At 38.2% G+C, this 18,929-nt stretch overlaps 1 protein-coding gene and 1 long non-coding RNA gene across 4 annotated transcripts in view; one reads left to right on the plus strand and one right to left on the minus strand.

Annotated features, from left to right (window-relative positions):
* Window positions 1–17,478, plus strand: part of LOC309639213 — a 38,101-nt gene extending 20,623 nt beyond the window's left edge. For 2 of the 3 annotated variants that reach the window (XR_014251517.1, XR_014251519.1), the window contains exon 3: window positions 11,995–17,478. This is a non-coding gene — a long non-coding RNA (uncharacterized lncRNA). The remainder of the gene's footprint in view (window positions 1–11,994) is intronic. The other variant, XR_014251518.1, reaches the window with a different exon arrangement.
* The window catches only part of LOC309639137 (desmoglein-1-like), an 888,370-nt gene that overhangs the window by 166,528 nt on the left and 702,913 nt on the right, over window positions 1–18,929 (minus strand). The gene's annotated exons all lie outside the window — the stretch shown is intronic.

Genomic DNA, 18,929 nt, shown 5'->3' on the forward strand with positions numbered 1-18,929 from the left:
GCATTTGAAAATATATATATATATTTTTAGAGTTTTTCTTTTAATTAATTTATTTATTTATTTATGGCTGCATTGGGTCTTTGTTGCTGCATGAAGGCTTTCTCTAGTTGTGGCTAGCGGGGGCTACTCTTCGTTGCGGTGCACGGGCTTCTCATTGCGGTGGCTTCTCTTGTTGTGGAGCATGGGCTCTAGGTGCATGGGCTTCTGTAGTTGTGGCACAAGGGCTCAGTAGTTGTGGGTTGAGGGCTCTAGAGCGCCGGCTCAGTAGTTGTGGTGCACGGGCTTAGTTGCTCCATGCCACGTGGGATCTTCCCGGACAAGGGCTCGAACCTGTGTCCTCTGCACTGACAGGCGGATTCTTAACCACTGTACCACCAGGGAAGCCCTGAAAACATATTTTAATACACAAAGCCTACTTCAAAACCAAAATACTTGCTTCCAAGGATGTACAGTGAGACGCTTTGCACAATCGTTTCTTACATAAGTGACAAAAGGTACTTTAGAGCACCTACAAATACTTGCAAAAGATATTGTAAGAGGACACTAATGGATTTTTTAAAATAAATTTATTTATATTTTATTTATTTTGGGCTGTATTGGGTCTTCGCTGCTGCATGCAGGCTTTCTCTAGTTGCGGCGAGTGGGGCTACTCTTTGTTGCGGTGTGCGGGCTTCTCATTGTGGCGGCTTCTCTCGTTGCGGAACACGGGCTCTAGGCGTGCGGGCTTCAATAGTTGTGGCACACGGGCTTCAGTAGTTGTGGCACAGGGGCTCAGTCGTTGTGGCGCACAGGCTTAGTTGCTCTGCAACATGTGGGATCTTCCCGGACCAGGGATCAAACCCATGTCCCCTGAACTGGCAGGTGGATTCTTAACCACTGCACCACCAGGGAAGTCCTGGATTTTTGATTTTGTAAAGTTCTTTGCCTATAGATTTATTAGGGTTAGGTTAGTTATACCAATCTTTTTGAGGTATAACTTTAGCTCTCTTTCACAGGAAAAGAGATTTTTTTTGCATTTTCCAATCTGTTTATTTGTTATATCAAAGGAAAACTTGAGCTCTAAGGTGAACAAACTCATTGTTTATGCTGGGGTTCTGGTACCCAGGAATGCAGAATCTAAGTAAAGAGAATCACTTTGCAGTTATTTCAGTACTGCAGGACAACACAAAAAATTCACGTGCAGAAAAGTTGTAAAGCAGAGGTTTGCAACCTATAGCTTTAAATACTGCCTGTGGTTCTTGCTAAATATGCATTTTCCTTGATCCCTCTCCTTCCCCCATCCCAGGACAGATTTCATCTGATCTGGAATGAGATCAGGAATATCAGGTTTACCAAGCACCTGGGTGTTTCCCAATGCTCGTAGTACACATGCCACTTTGAGAACACTCCTTCAGGTTATCAGCGACTAGAACAAAGGCTGGAAATTTAAGACAGGTGTGGCAAAGGTAGCAATAGAATGTTTCTTACAGCCTGGTCCAGCCAGGGTGGAGATAGGCATGGATAGAACCAAAATTATCACATTTTATTTTCTGCCATTTCACTTCCTTTTCTATCAGTTCCTCCCCCAAATCCACTCTCCACCCCATATGCCCTTCAGATTTCTCTTCATTTTCCTAGGATGATAACTGATATATAAGTTTACAATGAGTCCCTTTCAAAGGACGTGCTTTCACCATAATAGGGTACTCTTGAAATATATTCCTCATCAACAGCTCCTCTATTTATTAGAGAAGTTTAGTGTAATGGTTGAAGCCAGGATACCTGTATTCAAATCCTGCTTCTGTCATGTACTTGCTATGTGCCCTGAGATAGTTACTTTATAAAGCCTTAAGTTTGTTATCTTTAAAAAGCAGATAATAGTAACATCTATGTCATAAGATTTATACATATATAATATATATATTTAATAATATGTTATATATATATTTATGTATAATATATATATATATAAACTTAGAAGAGCATGAAGAAAATGTCAAAGTTGTATAAATGTTACTTATTATTTGTTGTGTTTAAGCCAGTGGACAAGTTATCTGGGCCTAAATACTTGGTGTGAAACTTGAGTAAGCTTTTGAGTCTTGGATTAGGGAAAAGAAGAGTATTCTTCAGGAACCATTGGCTTCTCTCTATAAACATAAATAAATAAATAAACATTCTCTCTATAAACATAAATAAATCCATAGTAACCAACTTAAAGAAGGCATGGGAGAACTGTGAAAATAAGAAGTGGGATACTTGTGAATGAAGCTGAGTCTCTCCTATCGATGTGTAAAGCAGTAATAAAGAATTGTTTCAAAAGATACACAGAAAGCCATTTGACAGAATTTGGCAGCTATTCCTAACAACATTTTTGTAATATTTTTAACTGAGGAAGATAAATACATTGCCTTAACATTAACTAAGTTCTCCCAGCCTAACAGGCAAGCTCATATTTGTCTTATTGCCTGATCAGGGTCACTAGCGGTGGTCGTGAAGAGATTATCTTGGCATCTGACACCAGACCTTTGCCTTAGGAGAAGAATGCCCTTCTTCAAGGAAATACTTTGATAAGCTTGTTGACATAAGGTGAGGACTTAAAGCAAAGACTTAAAGCCAAGAGATAAGGAAACAATGGATAAACCACTCTACGTTAGAAATAAACTTGAATTTAAAGGAGAATTGAGAAGAGATCAGAGCAGAAAATAGAAAAGGAAAGAACAGGAAGTAGAGAAAAGGGAGGGAATTCAAACCAGACAACATAGGTCAGAGCTGGAGAATGACAGAAGCTACTCTGAAATTCCTATCATGTGTTTGGGTAAATCACGGGATTTTAAGAAGAAGCGTTTTTTAATATTATAACGTTTTGTTTTGTTTTCTTGTTTTTGCTTCCTAATTTCTCCCACCCACTCCCTCATCTCTCCAAACCTGGTCAATAAAGGGCTGGGACTGTAAAGGACAATGTGGCGGACTGGACACTCACTCACAGAAAGGATGGTCAGGCAACTCCACATGGTGAAGAGCAGGAAAGCAATGACAGGCTATAGCAAAGCTGAATGGTACAGAGGAGCAGGACAGGGTTGCCCTGACTCCGGAGTGGCCAGGACCACCTTCTTCCTTCCTAATTTAATAAATTATATGTGTGTGTGTGTGTATATATATATATATATATATATATATATATATATATATATATACTCACATATATATGTTATTGTTTATATATTATAGTATATATGTGTATTGTATATACATGTTATATATGTATATGTATGCATATTATTGTATATATGCATATTGTATATACATATTGTATATGTATATTGTATATACATTATGTATACATATATTGAGCATATATTATGTCTCACACTGATTACGTACTCTACACATATTATCACTTAAGCCTCACAAGAACCTCTCAGATTGGGACTATTATTATGCCTTTTATATAGACAAGAAAACTGAGGCACAGGCAGGCTAATTCACTTGCAAGATCATACATCTAGTAAACAGCAGAACCAGGCTGTGTGAAAAGGTCCCCTGATCTAGAGTGCAGTACAACGCTCTTAACCACAATACCCTAAAGCCCTGGTTGACTTTGAAGATGGAAGGGTGAAAGCTGGGTGATGCATGAGAGCCACAAAGTCAAAAGTTCAATGGGATGACCTGCCAGTGGTGTGAGATGCCCTGGGAGTGCCAGAGACAGGGCTTTTGCTCCTGGCTCCTGGCTCGGTTTTGCTGCTCACGGTGGCACGATGTGTTGGATGGCCAGCTTCAGTTAAAGCAGGTAGAGGTAGAGTAGAAAATACTTAAGGGTAAAATGGGGTTGTTCTGGGACTTCCCTGGTGGTCCAGTGGTTAAGACTTCGCCTTCCAATGCAAGGGGGGCGGGTTCGATCCCTGGTGGGGGAGCTAAGATCCCATGTGCCTCGTGGCCAAAAAACCAAAACATGAAAAAGAAACAATGTTGTAACAAATTCAGTAAAGACTTTAAAAATGGTCTACATCAAAAAAAATCTTAAAAAAAAAAAAGGCTGTTCCAATGGAATTCAGAAATGAAAGAAAAATGCTTTTTCCTCACTATTACTTAACATTATTCTGACAAGTATAATAAGACCTACAACAGAAAAAGAGATAGAGAATCACAAAGAATTGGAAAAGAATGGAGAAAAATTGTTGCTGTTTGCACATAACATTTTAATCAATACATTACTGTGCATGAAATTAGTAAACAACCAATAGAGAGTTGTGTATTGGTGCTTCACAGGAACCTCTGTGAAACACATCTTTATAATTTATTTTATAGAAATATTTATAGTAAGCTGACTACAGTTCCGACTATAGAATACAGGTTTAGTCATTCTTATAAACTCTTTTACCTTGTTTATAACGGTTTGAGTTTACCCTTAAGGTGTTGTGAACTATAAATACAGAGTCTTGATAAGTCAAAATGGATGCCCAGAAACTAAGCAGCACCAGCTAGTATTTCTGTCCCAGTGGATAGTAGAAAAAGAATAATTAAAAATACGTTTGTTAAAATGAATGCAAAGAAGAAGGAATATGTAAATCAACATATTTTGGATACAAATGAATAAAATCTCTCTCTCTCTCACACACACACACACACACACACACACACACACAGTACATGGGGTCCAGGAGGTACCTGTGTGTGAAATAGATAAAGGAATTCTTCCTTCTGGCAGATGCAGCTTCACCCCAGGGCACACAATTGATGTGAGGAGACCATGGCCAGATTTCACCTCCCACTCGCCCTTCCCCAAGTGCCCTTACTCAGAGCTCAAGCCAAACAAACACGTGCAGTAGATTTGTGGAAAGAAAACTTACTACCAACAACAAGAATACAATATAAAATGGTTCAGAATGACTTGAATAAGATATCTGCATAATCTATATGAAAAAATGCACAACTTTACTGATAAATATAAAATAATAAATTGAGAGTCATAGCTCATGACTGAATTGGAAGAATGAACATTTTCAAGGCCTCAACTGTTCATGCAAATGTTGACAGACTTTGGAAACTCCAACTAAAATACTGCGTTCTGCAGCAGAGGCCGTGGGGGATATAAAGTGTGTTTCTCAGATCAGAAAACTCACTATTGACCCTTTACGGACCACAACACAATCCCACAGAAATATTCATCTTCTTCACCTCTTCAAGTCTCTATAAAGGACACTGCTTACTAAATGGAGAAACCTTATAAGCAACAGGGAAAGGAGAAAGGAAGCTGAAAGGCTGAGTATTTATTGCAAATAGACTGACACTGTTCAGATGATAAGATGGAACCAATAATAACAATATTGTCAGTAGACTTTAAGCAAAGCACATTACCCTCCACAATATGGGTGAATCTCATCCAGTCAATTGAAGGCCTTAAGAGCAAAGACAAAATTTCCCTGAAATGGAAGGAATTCTCCTCAAGACTGCAACATAAAAAACCCTGCCTGAGTTTCTAGACTGTTCTTCTGCAGAATTTGGACTCAAGACAACATGAACCCTTACCTAAATTTGCAGTTTGCTGGCCTGCTCTATAGATTTCAAAATTGGCAGACTCCACAATCACCTGGGCCAATTCCTTAAAATAAATCTGTTTTTCTCTTCCAATCTGCAGAGACACACACACGCATTATTGGGTACATAATTTTTCTGTTGGTTCTGATTCTCTGAAGAACTCTAACACCAGACCCAACTTTGATTATAGGTCTGCAGGCAATGAGAAGAGAATGGGTAGATTTTGAAAGAGAATGCTTGTTCCCAGGAAGGAACATTCATCTTAAAGTTTTGCCTTCTAAGGCTACTTCCGATTGTCTTGGCTTGGGTTGTCCCAGAAGCAGAGCCTGAGGTAACGTAGATCCTTGAGTGCATGTTGTTTATTCGGGAAGCAACTCCAGGGAGACAGAGTAAAGGGCAGAGGAGAGAAAAATGGGGGAGGGAAGAGCCAATACACGGGTACATTACTTAGTTGGTTACCACCATAGGTGACTTGTGCTCAGTCCCATGTCAACATCTGAGAAGCCTTATGAAACATCCCCCAGAACTTTCTGGCCAGAGAATGAAAGAGAGAATTACTTATCCACTGGTTTGCATCCTCCATTGTTCAAGATTGTGCTTCGTATTGTGCATACAGGGGCACCATGTGTATTTAGTACTCCCATAATGAATCTTGAAGCTTGTCACTCAGAACCACTTGAGGGGTAAGATAGTAAACTCAAACATTCTGTTCTCTGACCATAACCAATCTTCTGGAATTCAATCCTCTCACTTTCTTTTATTTTACCAGCTTTCCAACTCCTAATCTTTGATTCTTACATTTTGTCTCATTCACAGTGCTCTACTGGTTTCAAGTAGGTTCAAATCCTGTCTCCACCACTTGCTAGCTCTCTGACCTTAAACTCTCTAGGCCTCAGTTTTCTTGTCTATAAAATGGAATAATAACAGTACCAACTTTATAAAGTTGTTATGAGCATGGTTGAGATAATGCACATAGAGCATTTAACAGTGTCTGATACATAGAAACCAGTCAATAAATGATAGCTGTTATGACTATGATGGTAATTATAATAACGATGCCAGCTTAGGTACTACAGTTCATCACTTCATTTACTCTCTTACCTTTTGACCCTTAGGTTTCTGCTGGTCCTGACCAATAAACTTCAAACTTGAATTTATGGTCTCTTCATCTCAGGTGAACTGTTCAAGCATAATTACTAAGAAAGGAAGATTAGGGCCCATACCTTATTCATGTTCCCAAGCTTTAGCTAGAGTAACTCTACTATTTTTCTACACAGTGGTTATTGCAAAGGCTTACCATTTGCCACTGACTTCCGTTGCTATTTCACTGTTTCTGGAGCGATGTCTTTGCTTATTCTGAGCAGAAATTTAAATCAAGACAAGGAATACCTCAAAACCATCCTCTATGGCATCTTTATCCATTCTCTCCTCCTTTCCTTGTATCTCAGAAGACACTCTGCATCATCATCTAAATCTAAGAAGTCAACATTTGTTCTTGCTTCATTGATCAACAAACCTATTGTTACCTAGATGTGCAGGTCAGCATGTGAGACCCTGCCCCCAAAGAGCTCTGTAACCGACTGACTGCCTGGCTTTTGATCTTTGCTCTGCCACTTTCTAGTAGTGTAACATCTGGGGAGTCATTTGGCTCCTGGATTTCTCAGCTTAACCTCAATTAAAATGGAAAATAATACTACTTATCACATTGGGTGGTTGCGAGGATAAGCTGATGTCTATAAAGTGCTCAGAACAGGACCTAGAACATTATAAGAGTTTTACTGGAAATAGCTGTTATTCTTCTTGATGTAGGGGATACATCTGTTCAGAGTGTTAATGGGAGGCAAAGCAAAAGGGAGGGATCCCATCTCCCTGCCTTCTGGCATCCTGAGTCAGGAGATTAGATCCTCTCTCCCAGGGATTTGATATTTGAGCAAGGGAAGCAAAGGCTAAGAAGATATTCCTGGCTGTATCAGGGGCTAACCCTATGAGGGCGGCAATGTCATGACCTGTCACTGCAGGTGGCATCTTAGGTAGAAGCGTCCTGTGACAGGGCCTTCACTGTGTTTTCTTATGGTGAAGTCTCCTTGGCTCCTCCCACTTTTCTGAGCCTGGTTCATCAGCTTTTGTGTTGATTCTGTGATGTATCTCTTATCACTTCATTAAATTCCTTTTCTGTGATGTTAACTCATGTTCATTTCTCTTGTCTGGAGCCAGGAATCCTGACAACTTAGTGACCACTACTGAACCTTAAAACTCTCTCTTCCCTGGGGAAGACATCTTTCCTTTATTCCTACCTGAATGCTCCTCAGATTCACATTTCCCTGATTTTTTGTCCAAATTTTTGACTCTATATATTCTCTGTTCCCTTTTGTATTTTCTTTTTCTCTCATTCGGTACACTTTCTCTGATTGAGCTCATCCATTTCAGGGTCTTCAAACTGCTTCAGTTTTAATGTAAATGGTTCCTACATCTATCTTTCCACTTAAGAGTTCAGTCCTAAATTCCAAATGCAATTTTTGACTTCCTACTTAGGATATGACCTGGACAGACTGACTATAACATCTTCCACACCTGAATCAGCTCATGTCCCTGTACTCTCCCAGTAAGTAATACATAAGCCAAAACAATGCAAGAATCATCTTTGACTCTTCCCTTTCCTCCTGTTCTCTTCTCCTGTTGCTACTGCTTTATTTGTGATCTCTCTTCATTAGGATGAACAAGTGCAAGAACTTCTAAACTTGTACTTTCTAAATGCAAATCTGATATTGGTCCCCTGTTCAACAGTTTCAGACAGTTCTCTGTTTTCCTGATGTCACACAAAGTAATTCTAGTCAAATTATTTCAGTTCGAAACTAATCTACTCAAGGACCATTTTGGACGCCTCACTATGAGGTATGAAGTACCAGAAATGTAAAGACACATACAAATGGCTCTTTACTCTTAGAGACCCCAAATGCTACTGGGAGAGATAAATGCAATGCATGGGACACATCTTATGTTCCACTTGAGATCTCTCAGCCTCACCCAGATCTGTTTCTCTCCCAGATCTGCATGGTTCCTGGTTGACTTAACACAGACACAAAGAGAGCATCTTGCCTCCTGCTCACACAGAGAGCCTCTTGCCATTTGCCTTCCATATCCCCATCACACAGGTTTGGAGTGACAGTAAGTCCTGAATAAATTATTGTTCAGAAATGTCATCTTAATTTTATAATATTTAAAACACACTGGCGTTAACTGTAAGCAAAACCTGAGTAAGAACAACTCCACGTTATGCATGGAGGGTAATTGGGGATTTATAACATATTGTTATATTGTTTTTAATAGACTTCTAGCATAGGAGGCATCATTTCAAAGGAAATTCTCTCAACAAATCCAGCTGCTACTTTATTAGAATGATTACATTAAATAAATGTCCTAAGAATATTGTTTGACTATTTATTAATGCGATTCCACTTAAGTTAGTAAGCTAAAACTAAAGTTTAATATTTAATATCCTCAGTAAAATAAAAAGGAGTCAAATGATTTTTATTAAAATGTTCTCTCTCATACAAATGAAGAGGTAAAAAAAATGAAAACAAAAGCAGAAACTCTGCAACCTTATATCAGGATGCTGTTTGCGTGAAACGTACTTACTTCCTTTTTTTTTTTTTTTTTTTATTTATTTTTGGTTGTGTTGGGTCTTCGTTTCTGTGCGAGGGCTTTCTCTAGTTGCGGCGAGCGGGGGCCACTCTTCATCGAGGTGCGCGGGCCACTCTTCATCGAGGTGCGCGGGCCTCTCACTATCGCGGCCTCTCCTGTTGCGGAGCACAGGCTCCAGACGCGCAGGCTCAGTAGTTGTGGCTCACGGGCCCAGTTGCTCCGCGGCATGTGGGATCTTCCCAGACCAGGGCTCGAACCTGTGTTCCCTGCATTGGCAGGCAGATTCTCAACCACTGTGCCACCAGGGAAGCCCTGTACTTACTTTTTAGGATCATCTATGATATTTGATAAAGACATCAAAATGTCTTGACCATTTTACTTGAGTACTAACAATTCAAATAATGCAAGACATTTTTGTCTATGTTTATTGGCTTGGTGGTTGATTTTTGAAATCTTTTATTGTTAGACAAATTTATAAAGTGTTATGCACTTTGTATTTACAAGTGTTATGCAGATAATACAGAGAGTTCTCATATATCCTGTACCTAGCTTTCCCTTATATTAACATCTAACATAACTATAGAACCATTATCAAAACTAAGAACTTTATCTTGGTACAATAATATTAACTAGATTACAGAATTCATGGGGGTGGTTTCCACCAGTTTCTTTACTAGTGTCCCTTTTCTGTTCCAGGATCCAATTTAAGAAACAATGTTTCATTTAGTTGTCTTACCACCTGATTCCTCCAATCTGTAACAGTTGCTCAGTCTTCCTTCCTCTTTCATTGCCTTAACATTTTGAGGAATACCCGTCAACTATATTTTAGAATGTTCCTCAGTTTAAGTTTATCTGCTATTTTCTCATGATCAGACAGGTTCTGCATTTTTTGAAGGATGCCAGAGGTGATATTCCTTTCTCAGTACATTGTATCAAAAAGCTACATGGAGCCTATATATATTATTGATGATGTTAATCTTGGTTGTTGTGTGATTAAGGTGGTCTCTGCTAGGACTCTTTATTATAAAGTCATAATTTTTCTTTTTTATAAAAACTTTCATCCACACATTTTAGCCTCCATGGGTGGATCTTGCCTGTGGCAGTTACTATTGTGATCATTGAAAGGTGATTTTCTATTTCCTTCTTTCCCTCCACATTTATTAATAGGAGTTCATCTGTAAAACAAGAATTGTCTATTTACCCCCATTTATGTATTTGTCCAGTTATTTATATCAGTATGGACTTGTAATATTTATTTTATTCTTTGGGTTGTAGTCCAATAATGTGTAATTATTTCATTGCTTGGGCTGTTCTAAGGTTGGCCTTTGGGGGCTCTTTCAGGTTGGCTCCTATGCTGCTTTGACCTGCCACCATCCCTTTTTCTTTTCTAAACATTTCCTTATTTTCAGCATCTTGAGATCTGACATCTGACATTGACATCTATGCTCATCTTGAATTTTTCCTGCCCAGACCTGCAATCAATCAGTTTTCTAGGATTTCTGGATCTTTTTATTAGAAATTTAGAAATCAAGATCTAGGCACTGGGTGTGCTCATTGCTACTGGGTTATCAAGTTTACAGAAAAAAAAAACAGACATACAAAAGAGATGAAACTGACAAAGGAAATTCCCATGATAATATTGAAGAGAAGTCTCAGGATATCAGCTGTGCTGAAGACCTAAAACTCTGCAAGGCCAGCGTGGGGCAGGATGGAGGTATTCAGGAAGGATGCCTGTGAGATATAAATGGAACTGAGCTACTACTTGGTATGTCTGAGCTCGTTGGTAGTCATAATAATGTGGAATCGAACATTAATTTAGTCAAAGTTTATGAAGGAAGTTGGCTGGGAGGTAGAGAATTGTGGATGGTGGGGGGGATGTAAGAGGTAAACACATATTTTCTGTAGCAGAAAGTCAATAAATAATAGTCTAAATTTGGAAAATAATTTCTGTATAAGCACATTATTTAGCAATGCAGTGGCAAATAGCAGAAGAAATGGTTTTAAAAGTTGAATGTAGTTACTTTTAAGGAGTAAGAATTGGGATTTGGGAGGAGAAAGGGAATAAACTATTATATTTTTAGCCAGTATATTTGAATGTACATACTTTCTTGTTATAAATAAAAAATTAAATTTTGAAAAGGGAAAAAGACATACCCACAAAAATTACAATGGGTAAAGATTTATGGAACTGCCTCTGTTCTAGGTGAAATAAATTTTAAAAGACCCACACCTAGAAATATATTGGCAGAATTATTCTACTTCAGGAACAAAAAGAGTACAGGCAGAAATATAAGAATTAGCAGAAAATGAAACAAAATAAGTTTAACGGAAAATAAGCTAAAATGTGACCAAGAATATTATACTCTAACAAATTGTCTGCCTTGTGTGAAATCAATGGAAATTCAATTTCGAATATTTCCAAATTCACAAAACATGTACCTAGGCTGAAAAAAAAATTATTTTTTTATTTAATCCAGTTGACAGCAAACTTCACAGATTAAACAATTTATTTGCAGAGAAGTGTTTTAACTCAAAGTACACAAGTGTAAGAGGCAGACCTACCATTTAAATTCTGACTAAATGACTAAATGGCTAAATGACTTTACCTATTATGCTAAATGGGAGCATTATTCCAGGAGCTTGGCCATATTTCCTCTCCTTCTTCCTTCTTTTTCTTCTCTTTATCTCTCTCTTTTTTCTGCTTGAAATAAATTTTTTGAACTCTATAACAGATTTTTGGGCAAGGAATTCCAAACTCAGAATACAAAAGCCTGTTAATTTTTCCTAAAAGGAGGAGAGAAACAATCTAATCATTATATACTTATTTTTTCCCCCCAGGAAAACCACAGCAGTCGGGAAAGGGACAAAATCTGTGTGCTGGACACTGCTGGATTCTGAGGATATGATGACGAACAAGACTGTTGGGGCCCTGCCCTAATGAAGGGCATATTCTAATGGGGACAATAGACAAAGAGACAAAAATCAAAAATAAGTAAAATACAATGTTAGTTTGTAATAACTGCTAAGAAGGAAACAAAGAAGGGTCTGGCAGAGAAAATAATGGGGACCGTGGGATCTGCTTTAAATTAGATGGCCAGGAGAAGATCTCTGAAAGGAAGATTTAAACTGATTCTTGATAAAGGAGGATGAGCTAGCTGGTGAGGGGGCATTCCAGACAGAGAGATGGGGCATGGCCAAGTCAAGACAAGAATGACTACTGAAGTGTGTGGTCTTGTAGGGACAAATTAATTTCTCAATACTTAATCCTGTTATTTTTTATTCAACAAATATTTATTTTGTTCCCTCCACATGGGAGGCATAATTCTAGCCACTGGGAGTAAACAGTCCCTGAATAGAAAGAATTTATCATCCAGGGAGGAAAACTTGCCAGTCGACTGGAGTTAGCTAATCAGGGTAAAGAGGCTTTATATGAGAAACACACCTAATACCAATCCAGGTGGGGGTAACAGAACCAGGGAAGGTTTGTTACCTTTCCTGGTAACCAACATCTAAGCAGACACCTGGACGTAAGTGGAGTTATATATAACTAACAGGGCATGAAAACACAGAGGGTGTAATTGTCCTTTTTCATTGGCTTGAAAGAGTTGAATAAATGACTTCAACATTGTTATGATTGAATTGTGTTCCCCCCATATTCATATGTTGAGGTCCTGCCCCCCAGTACCTCAGAATGTGACCTTATTTGGAAACAGGGTCATTGCATATGCCATTAGTTAAGATGAGGTTATTATGATGGACCCTAATCTAATATGACTGGTATCCTTATAAAAAGGGGAAATTTGGACACATATAAAGGGAAGATAATGTGAAGAGGCATAGGGAAAAGACAGTCATCTATAAGTCAAGGAAAGAGGACTGGAAGAGATCCTTCCATCAGAAAAAACCACCTTGCTGACATCTTGTGAACAATGAAATAGTAAATTTCTGTTGTTTAAGTCACCCAGTTTGTGATATTTTGTTACAGCAGCCCTAGCAAACTAATACAAACATAAACTAGGAAATACCTACATTATCGTATTAAATGAAAGGAATATACAGAAATGAATATACAGAATGTATATACATTCATTTATAACTTGGCAATGTATCCTAAAAACACACACACACAAATAAAAATGCTACTCCCTTGGGAGAAAATATTTGGAAAAGATATATCTGATAAAGGACTGGTATCCGAAGTATATGAAGAATGCTTAGAAATTCAGCAATGAGAAAACAAACAAGCCAACTAAAAAATGGGCCAAAGAACTTGAGTCTTCACCAGCAATGATATACAGATGGCAAATGAGCGTATGAAAATTTGCTCCACATCATATGTTATCAGGGAAATACAACTTGAAATAACAATGAGATACCACTGCACACCTATTAGAGTGGCAAAAATCCAGGGCACTGACACCACCAAATCCTGACAAGGATGAGGAACAACAGGAATGCGAAGTGGTGCAGCCATGTTAAAGACAGTTTGGCAGTTTCTTACAAAATTAAACATACTTTTACCACACAAAATTGATCCAGCAATGGTACCCCTTTGTATCTATCCAAGGGAACTGAAAACATTTGTCCACACAAAAACCTGCACACGGATGTTTATAGCATTTTTATTCATAACCGCCAAAACTTGGAAGCAACCAAGATGTCCTTCAGTAAGTGAATGGATAAGCAGATTGCAATACATCAAGACAATGGAATATTAATTAGTACTAAAAAGAAATGAGCTATCAGGTCATGAAAAGACAATGAAGAAAATTAATGTATATTACAAAGTGAAAGAAGCCAATCTGAAAGGCTATATGCTGTATAATTCCAACTATATGACATTTCTGGAAAAGGAGAAATTATGGAGACAGTAATATGATCAGTGGTCTTCAGAGGTTGGGGGTGGGGAGGAAAGATGAATAGGTGGAACACAGCGTAATTTTAAGGTAATGAAACTATTCTGTACAATATTATAATGGAGGATACATGTCATACATATGTCCAAACCATACATTGTACACCACCAAGAATAAACTCTAATGTAAACTATGGACATTGGGTAACAATGATGTATCAGTGTGTCATCAGTTGTAACAAATGTCCCTCTCTGGTGGGGATGTTGATAATGGGGTAAGCTACAATACGTGGGGTTAGGGGGTGTATGGGAAGTCTCTGTACTTTCTTCTTAATACCGTTGTGACCCTAAAACTACTCTAAAAAATAAAGCCTATTTTTTGAAAAATGCTACACCTTGTTTCACAGAGCCTGTAAACTAGCATATACCACAAAGTATGTAAAAGCAAAATAAATCTTCCTAATTCATTAAATATAAAGCATGACATTTCTCTTGCCTGTTCAAAGAAAATGTGTACAGGTAAATATGCCAGCTTTGTAAGCTGTTCTCGATAATTACATTAGTTCTATATTTTATTGCATAAGTAACAATGCTATTCACAAGCAATCTAAACTGGAAATTTTAAGAAACCTAATTTTTTTAAAAGAAGGCTTTCTCCAACAATATGAATCATAGCCATGACTTTTTATTTATTTAAATGTTTATTGGAATTTATTAAAATTAAAGGAGCACAATTTCTCTACAAGACTATGTAATGAAAATGAAAAGAAAATTCTTAAATAACAAGCAGATATTTGTGTACATAAGGTAGGCTCAGTTTAAATTGTTAGGGGAATGGGTGAGATGTCCTTAGAGATTTTAAATACTCAGAATATACATGAGAGTTCTCCCACTTTTTTTCCTCCCTTTCTTCCACTTCTCTAGTTAAAGATGAATACATAAAATGACAAAAGGAAGAAATAGATTCACTTCTTTGCAGTCAGAAGTGCCCCCAAACTTGCTACCTTTTCTTCTAAATTTCTAAAGACATCCACAGATTGGACAACAGGCATTTCTTATTATAAGTTCATTGATTCCCGTGTTAGCTTATTATTTAGGTCGGCCAGTGGTCCTCTCTCTTAGCAGCACATTAAAATCACCTGGAAGGGTATGTTTGGTTTGTTTGTTTATTTAAATATCTCAGCTCCAATCCCAGAGATTCTGATTTAATTGGCCTGGGGTGGGACCCAGACATCAGCATTCTTTTTTTTTAACTCTATACCTGATAGAAGTGTGCGGCCACAGTTGAGAACCCCTGATCTAGGCAGTGTGTCTCATCCTTGGCTAGTCGTCAGAATCACCAGGGACAATTGCTAAAAACGTAGATTCCTGTGCCACTCCCGCAAGAATCTGATTCCATAAGTCTGAGGTGGACCAAAGAAATCTGTACTTTTAACAAGCACCCTGGGTATTTTTGATAATTAGCCAAGTTTGAGAAACATTGGGGACATCCAATAAAAATTCAAAACAATGCTCAACTGGTCTGTTTTTTGCTTGATGACAAAATTCCCTCAAACTCATCTTCCTGCTTGCCCCTCATTGAAAAAAAAATTATTTTTCGTTTTAAAATTTTATACTTTCTCCGTGCATATGTGTGTGTTTGTGTATGTGTATTGGGTTTAACTAGCCATCCACCTCTTTCAGAGCATTCAAGCACCAATTTGCAATATTTATTTTATACACATGCAGTCACAGATGCCCACAACATTTAAAAAAAAAAACAACTAAACAGTGGTTAAATATTTGTGTATATTTAATCACTCTTAAACACTAAAAGGACTTTTTTTTTTAAAGTATTTGTTTATTTATTTATATTTATGGCTGTGTTGGGTCTTCATTTCTGTACGAGGGCTTTCTCTAGTTGTGGCAAGCGGGGGCCACTCTTCATCGCGGTGCACGGGCCTCTCACCATCGCGGCCTCTCTTGTTGCGGAGCACAGGCTCCAGACGCGCAGGCTCAGTAGTTGTGGCTCACGGGCCCAGCCGCTCCGCGGCACGTGGGATCCTCCCAGACCAGGGCTCGAAGCCGTGTCCCCTGCATTCAGGCAGACTCTCAACCACTGCGCCACCAGGGAAGCCCTAAAAGGACTTTTTTAAATGATATTTTTCTTTGGGAAAAATTGCTTCACAATCAGATGCTACTTTCCTCACCAACTCTGAATCACCATGTTCTATCCATATGAATTTGGGATTCTTAAATGACATTCTTAGAGTCTGACAGCACTGGGTAGAGAATGCCTACAGTCAAGCACTTTCCTTCAATTTCCTTCAAGTCTTCCCTGTCACAACACCTCATCCTCATCCTCATCTGGGAGATAACACCACTAATTGCGGGTGGGAAGGGAGCTCCATCCTGCTGACCAGACGTTTCAAGTGACTCTGCCCAGTAAGTGTCTATAAAAGCTGTTTCTTATTAGACAGGTGTCTTTAAACCAGGAATCAAACTGCAACTACCAAGTCAGTGGGGTGGGGTAGGGAGGAAGGAACTCCTTCTATATTTTCATAGTTTAAATATTAGAAGCAGCATTCTAATTTACAGAATCTATTAAGCACATGTGTACTTCTTAAATCAGCATGGAGATCTAGAAATATGCATTTCACACAGAAAGATTTCTTTGGAACTTGTATTCAGGAAATAAATATCAAGTCGCTGCTCCAAACATACTAGGATTTCCAGATTTAACAAACAAACGAAAATGAATAGAACAGCATTATCACCAACGACAATAATGACAAAATAACACATCTGGGTACAAGAACCCATGGAGTTCTCGTTCTCTTTCCTTCTTCACTCTACTCTTCCCTTTTACCTGTGGCTATTTTTCACTTGGATCTTCAGACCCTCTGTAGTTAGATTTTTTACTTAGGCTCCAACATGTTTATTTTGTTTTAATTTTTCTACGAGAAGGTGAAACATATTGACATATTGTCTTTCTTTTTCTTTTTTCTACTCACAATTGGAAATAGAGTAAGATTGTTCTCGTGTAAAACCAAAACAAAACAAATAGAATAAACAATCAATGTTTTCCTTGTTGGTTGTTTAACAACCAACTCTCCAGAAAAAAATGTATTTTTAAAATGCTCTGATTTAGAACATATGATGTTTGCCATGGTGTAAATACTCCCACCATAACTGGTTTCAAGCTACCAACGTGATGTCTCTGAGTGCAGATTTTGGAAGAGATGTGCATAGTTGGCTGTAAAGAACCAGGACATGCAGCTTCAGAACACCCCTGGCCAGAACGTTATGGCATTTGCTCATTTAATATCTATTAAAACCTGATGAAGTGGAAGAAGAAATTTAAAATCAGGACAGTTGGGTTTGAGCCTTGGTCTAGATCCTTACTAGCCATGTGAACTCAGGCAAGTAACTTCATTCTCTCTGATCCTGAGTCCTTCTGACTAATGTATTTAAATCTCTTTTTTTTTTTAATTAATTTTTCCTGGAGTGTGGTTGCTTTACAATGTTGTGTTAGCCTCCATTGCACAACAAAATGAATCAGCCGTACACATACAGATATCCCCTCCCTTTTGGACTTCCCTCCCATTTAGGTTACCACAGTGCGTTAGGTAGAGTTCCCTGTGCTATACATATGTTCCCATCAGTTGTCTATTTTATACATAGTATCAATAATGTATATGTGTCAATCCCAGTCTCCCAATTCCTCCCTCCCCACCCCTTTCCCCCTTGGTATCCTCTATGTCTATGTCTCTATTTCTGCTTTGCAAAATAACACATATATGTGGAATCTAGAAAAATGGTATAAATCTTTATCTCCTTTTGAATGTTTTCTACTTCTCAGCATGTTTCAAAACAAGTGTAAATTATGTCATGTTGATAGTATGTAACTCGATACAATGTAATGAAAAATAGCACTTTCCTGTAATCCAATCATGGGAAAAATATCAGACAAATCTCATAGGACCCGCAATACCTGACCAGTACTCTTTAAAACTATCAAGGTCATCAAAAGCAAGGAGAGTCTGAGACACTATTACAGTCAAGAAGAACCTAAGAAGACCCAACTACTAAATGTAATGTGAAATCCTTGATGGGATGCTGGAACAGAAAAAAGAAGTTAAGTAAAAACTAAAGAAAAATCTGAATAAAGTATGGATTTTAGTTAATAATAATGTATTAATCTTGGCTCACCAATTATAACAAATGTACCACACTAATGTAAGATATTAATAATAGGGGAAAGTGAGTGTGAAGTGTATACGATCTCTCTGTTCTGTCTTTGCAATTTTTCTGTAAATCTGAAACTGTTCTAAAACATAAAAAATAAAAACGACAAAAATACCAAGTGTAAGATTTTCCCTATGTAATAAATATTTGGAAACAATTATTATATAATATCACCACTGAATCCGCTTTTCTGTAGGATGGAAATTCCCAGTTTCTTTAATCATTCTTTGCATGATACAGCTTCAAGTTCTTCCATCCTGGGAGTTTCTCATCATTCCTGAATAAGCATTGCTCTTCCACACTTCTTTGGTTTTTTTTTTTTTTTTTTTTTTTTTTTATTTATTTGATTGCACCAGGTCTTATTTTATTTATCTATTTTTATATTTATTTTTGACTGTGTTGGGTCTTCGTTTCTGTGCGAGGGCTTTCTCCAGTTGCGGCAAGCGGGGGCCACTCTTCATCACGGTGCGCAGGCCTCTTCACTATCGCGGCCTCTCCTGTTGCGGAGCACAGGCTCCAGACGCGCAGGCTCAGTAGTTGTGGCTCACGGGCCCAGTTGCTCCGCGGCATGTGGGATCTTCCCAGACCAGGGCTCGAACCCGTGTCCCCTGCATTAGCAGGCAGATTCTCAACCACTGCGCCACCAGGGAAGCCCCACTTATTTGGTTTTGATTAAAAACTTCTCTGAAGA

This window comes from Balaenoptera physalus (genome assembly GCF_965194825.1).
Source record: "Balaenoptera physalus genome assembly, chromosome: 12".
Classification (NCBI taxonomy): Eukaryota; Metazoa; Chordata; class Mammalia; order Artiodactyla; family Balaenopteridae; genus Balaenoptera; species Balaenoptera physalus.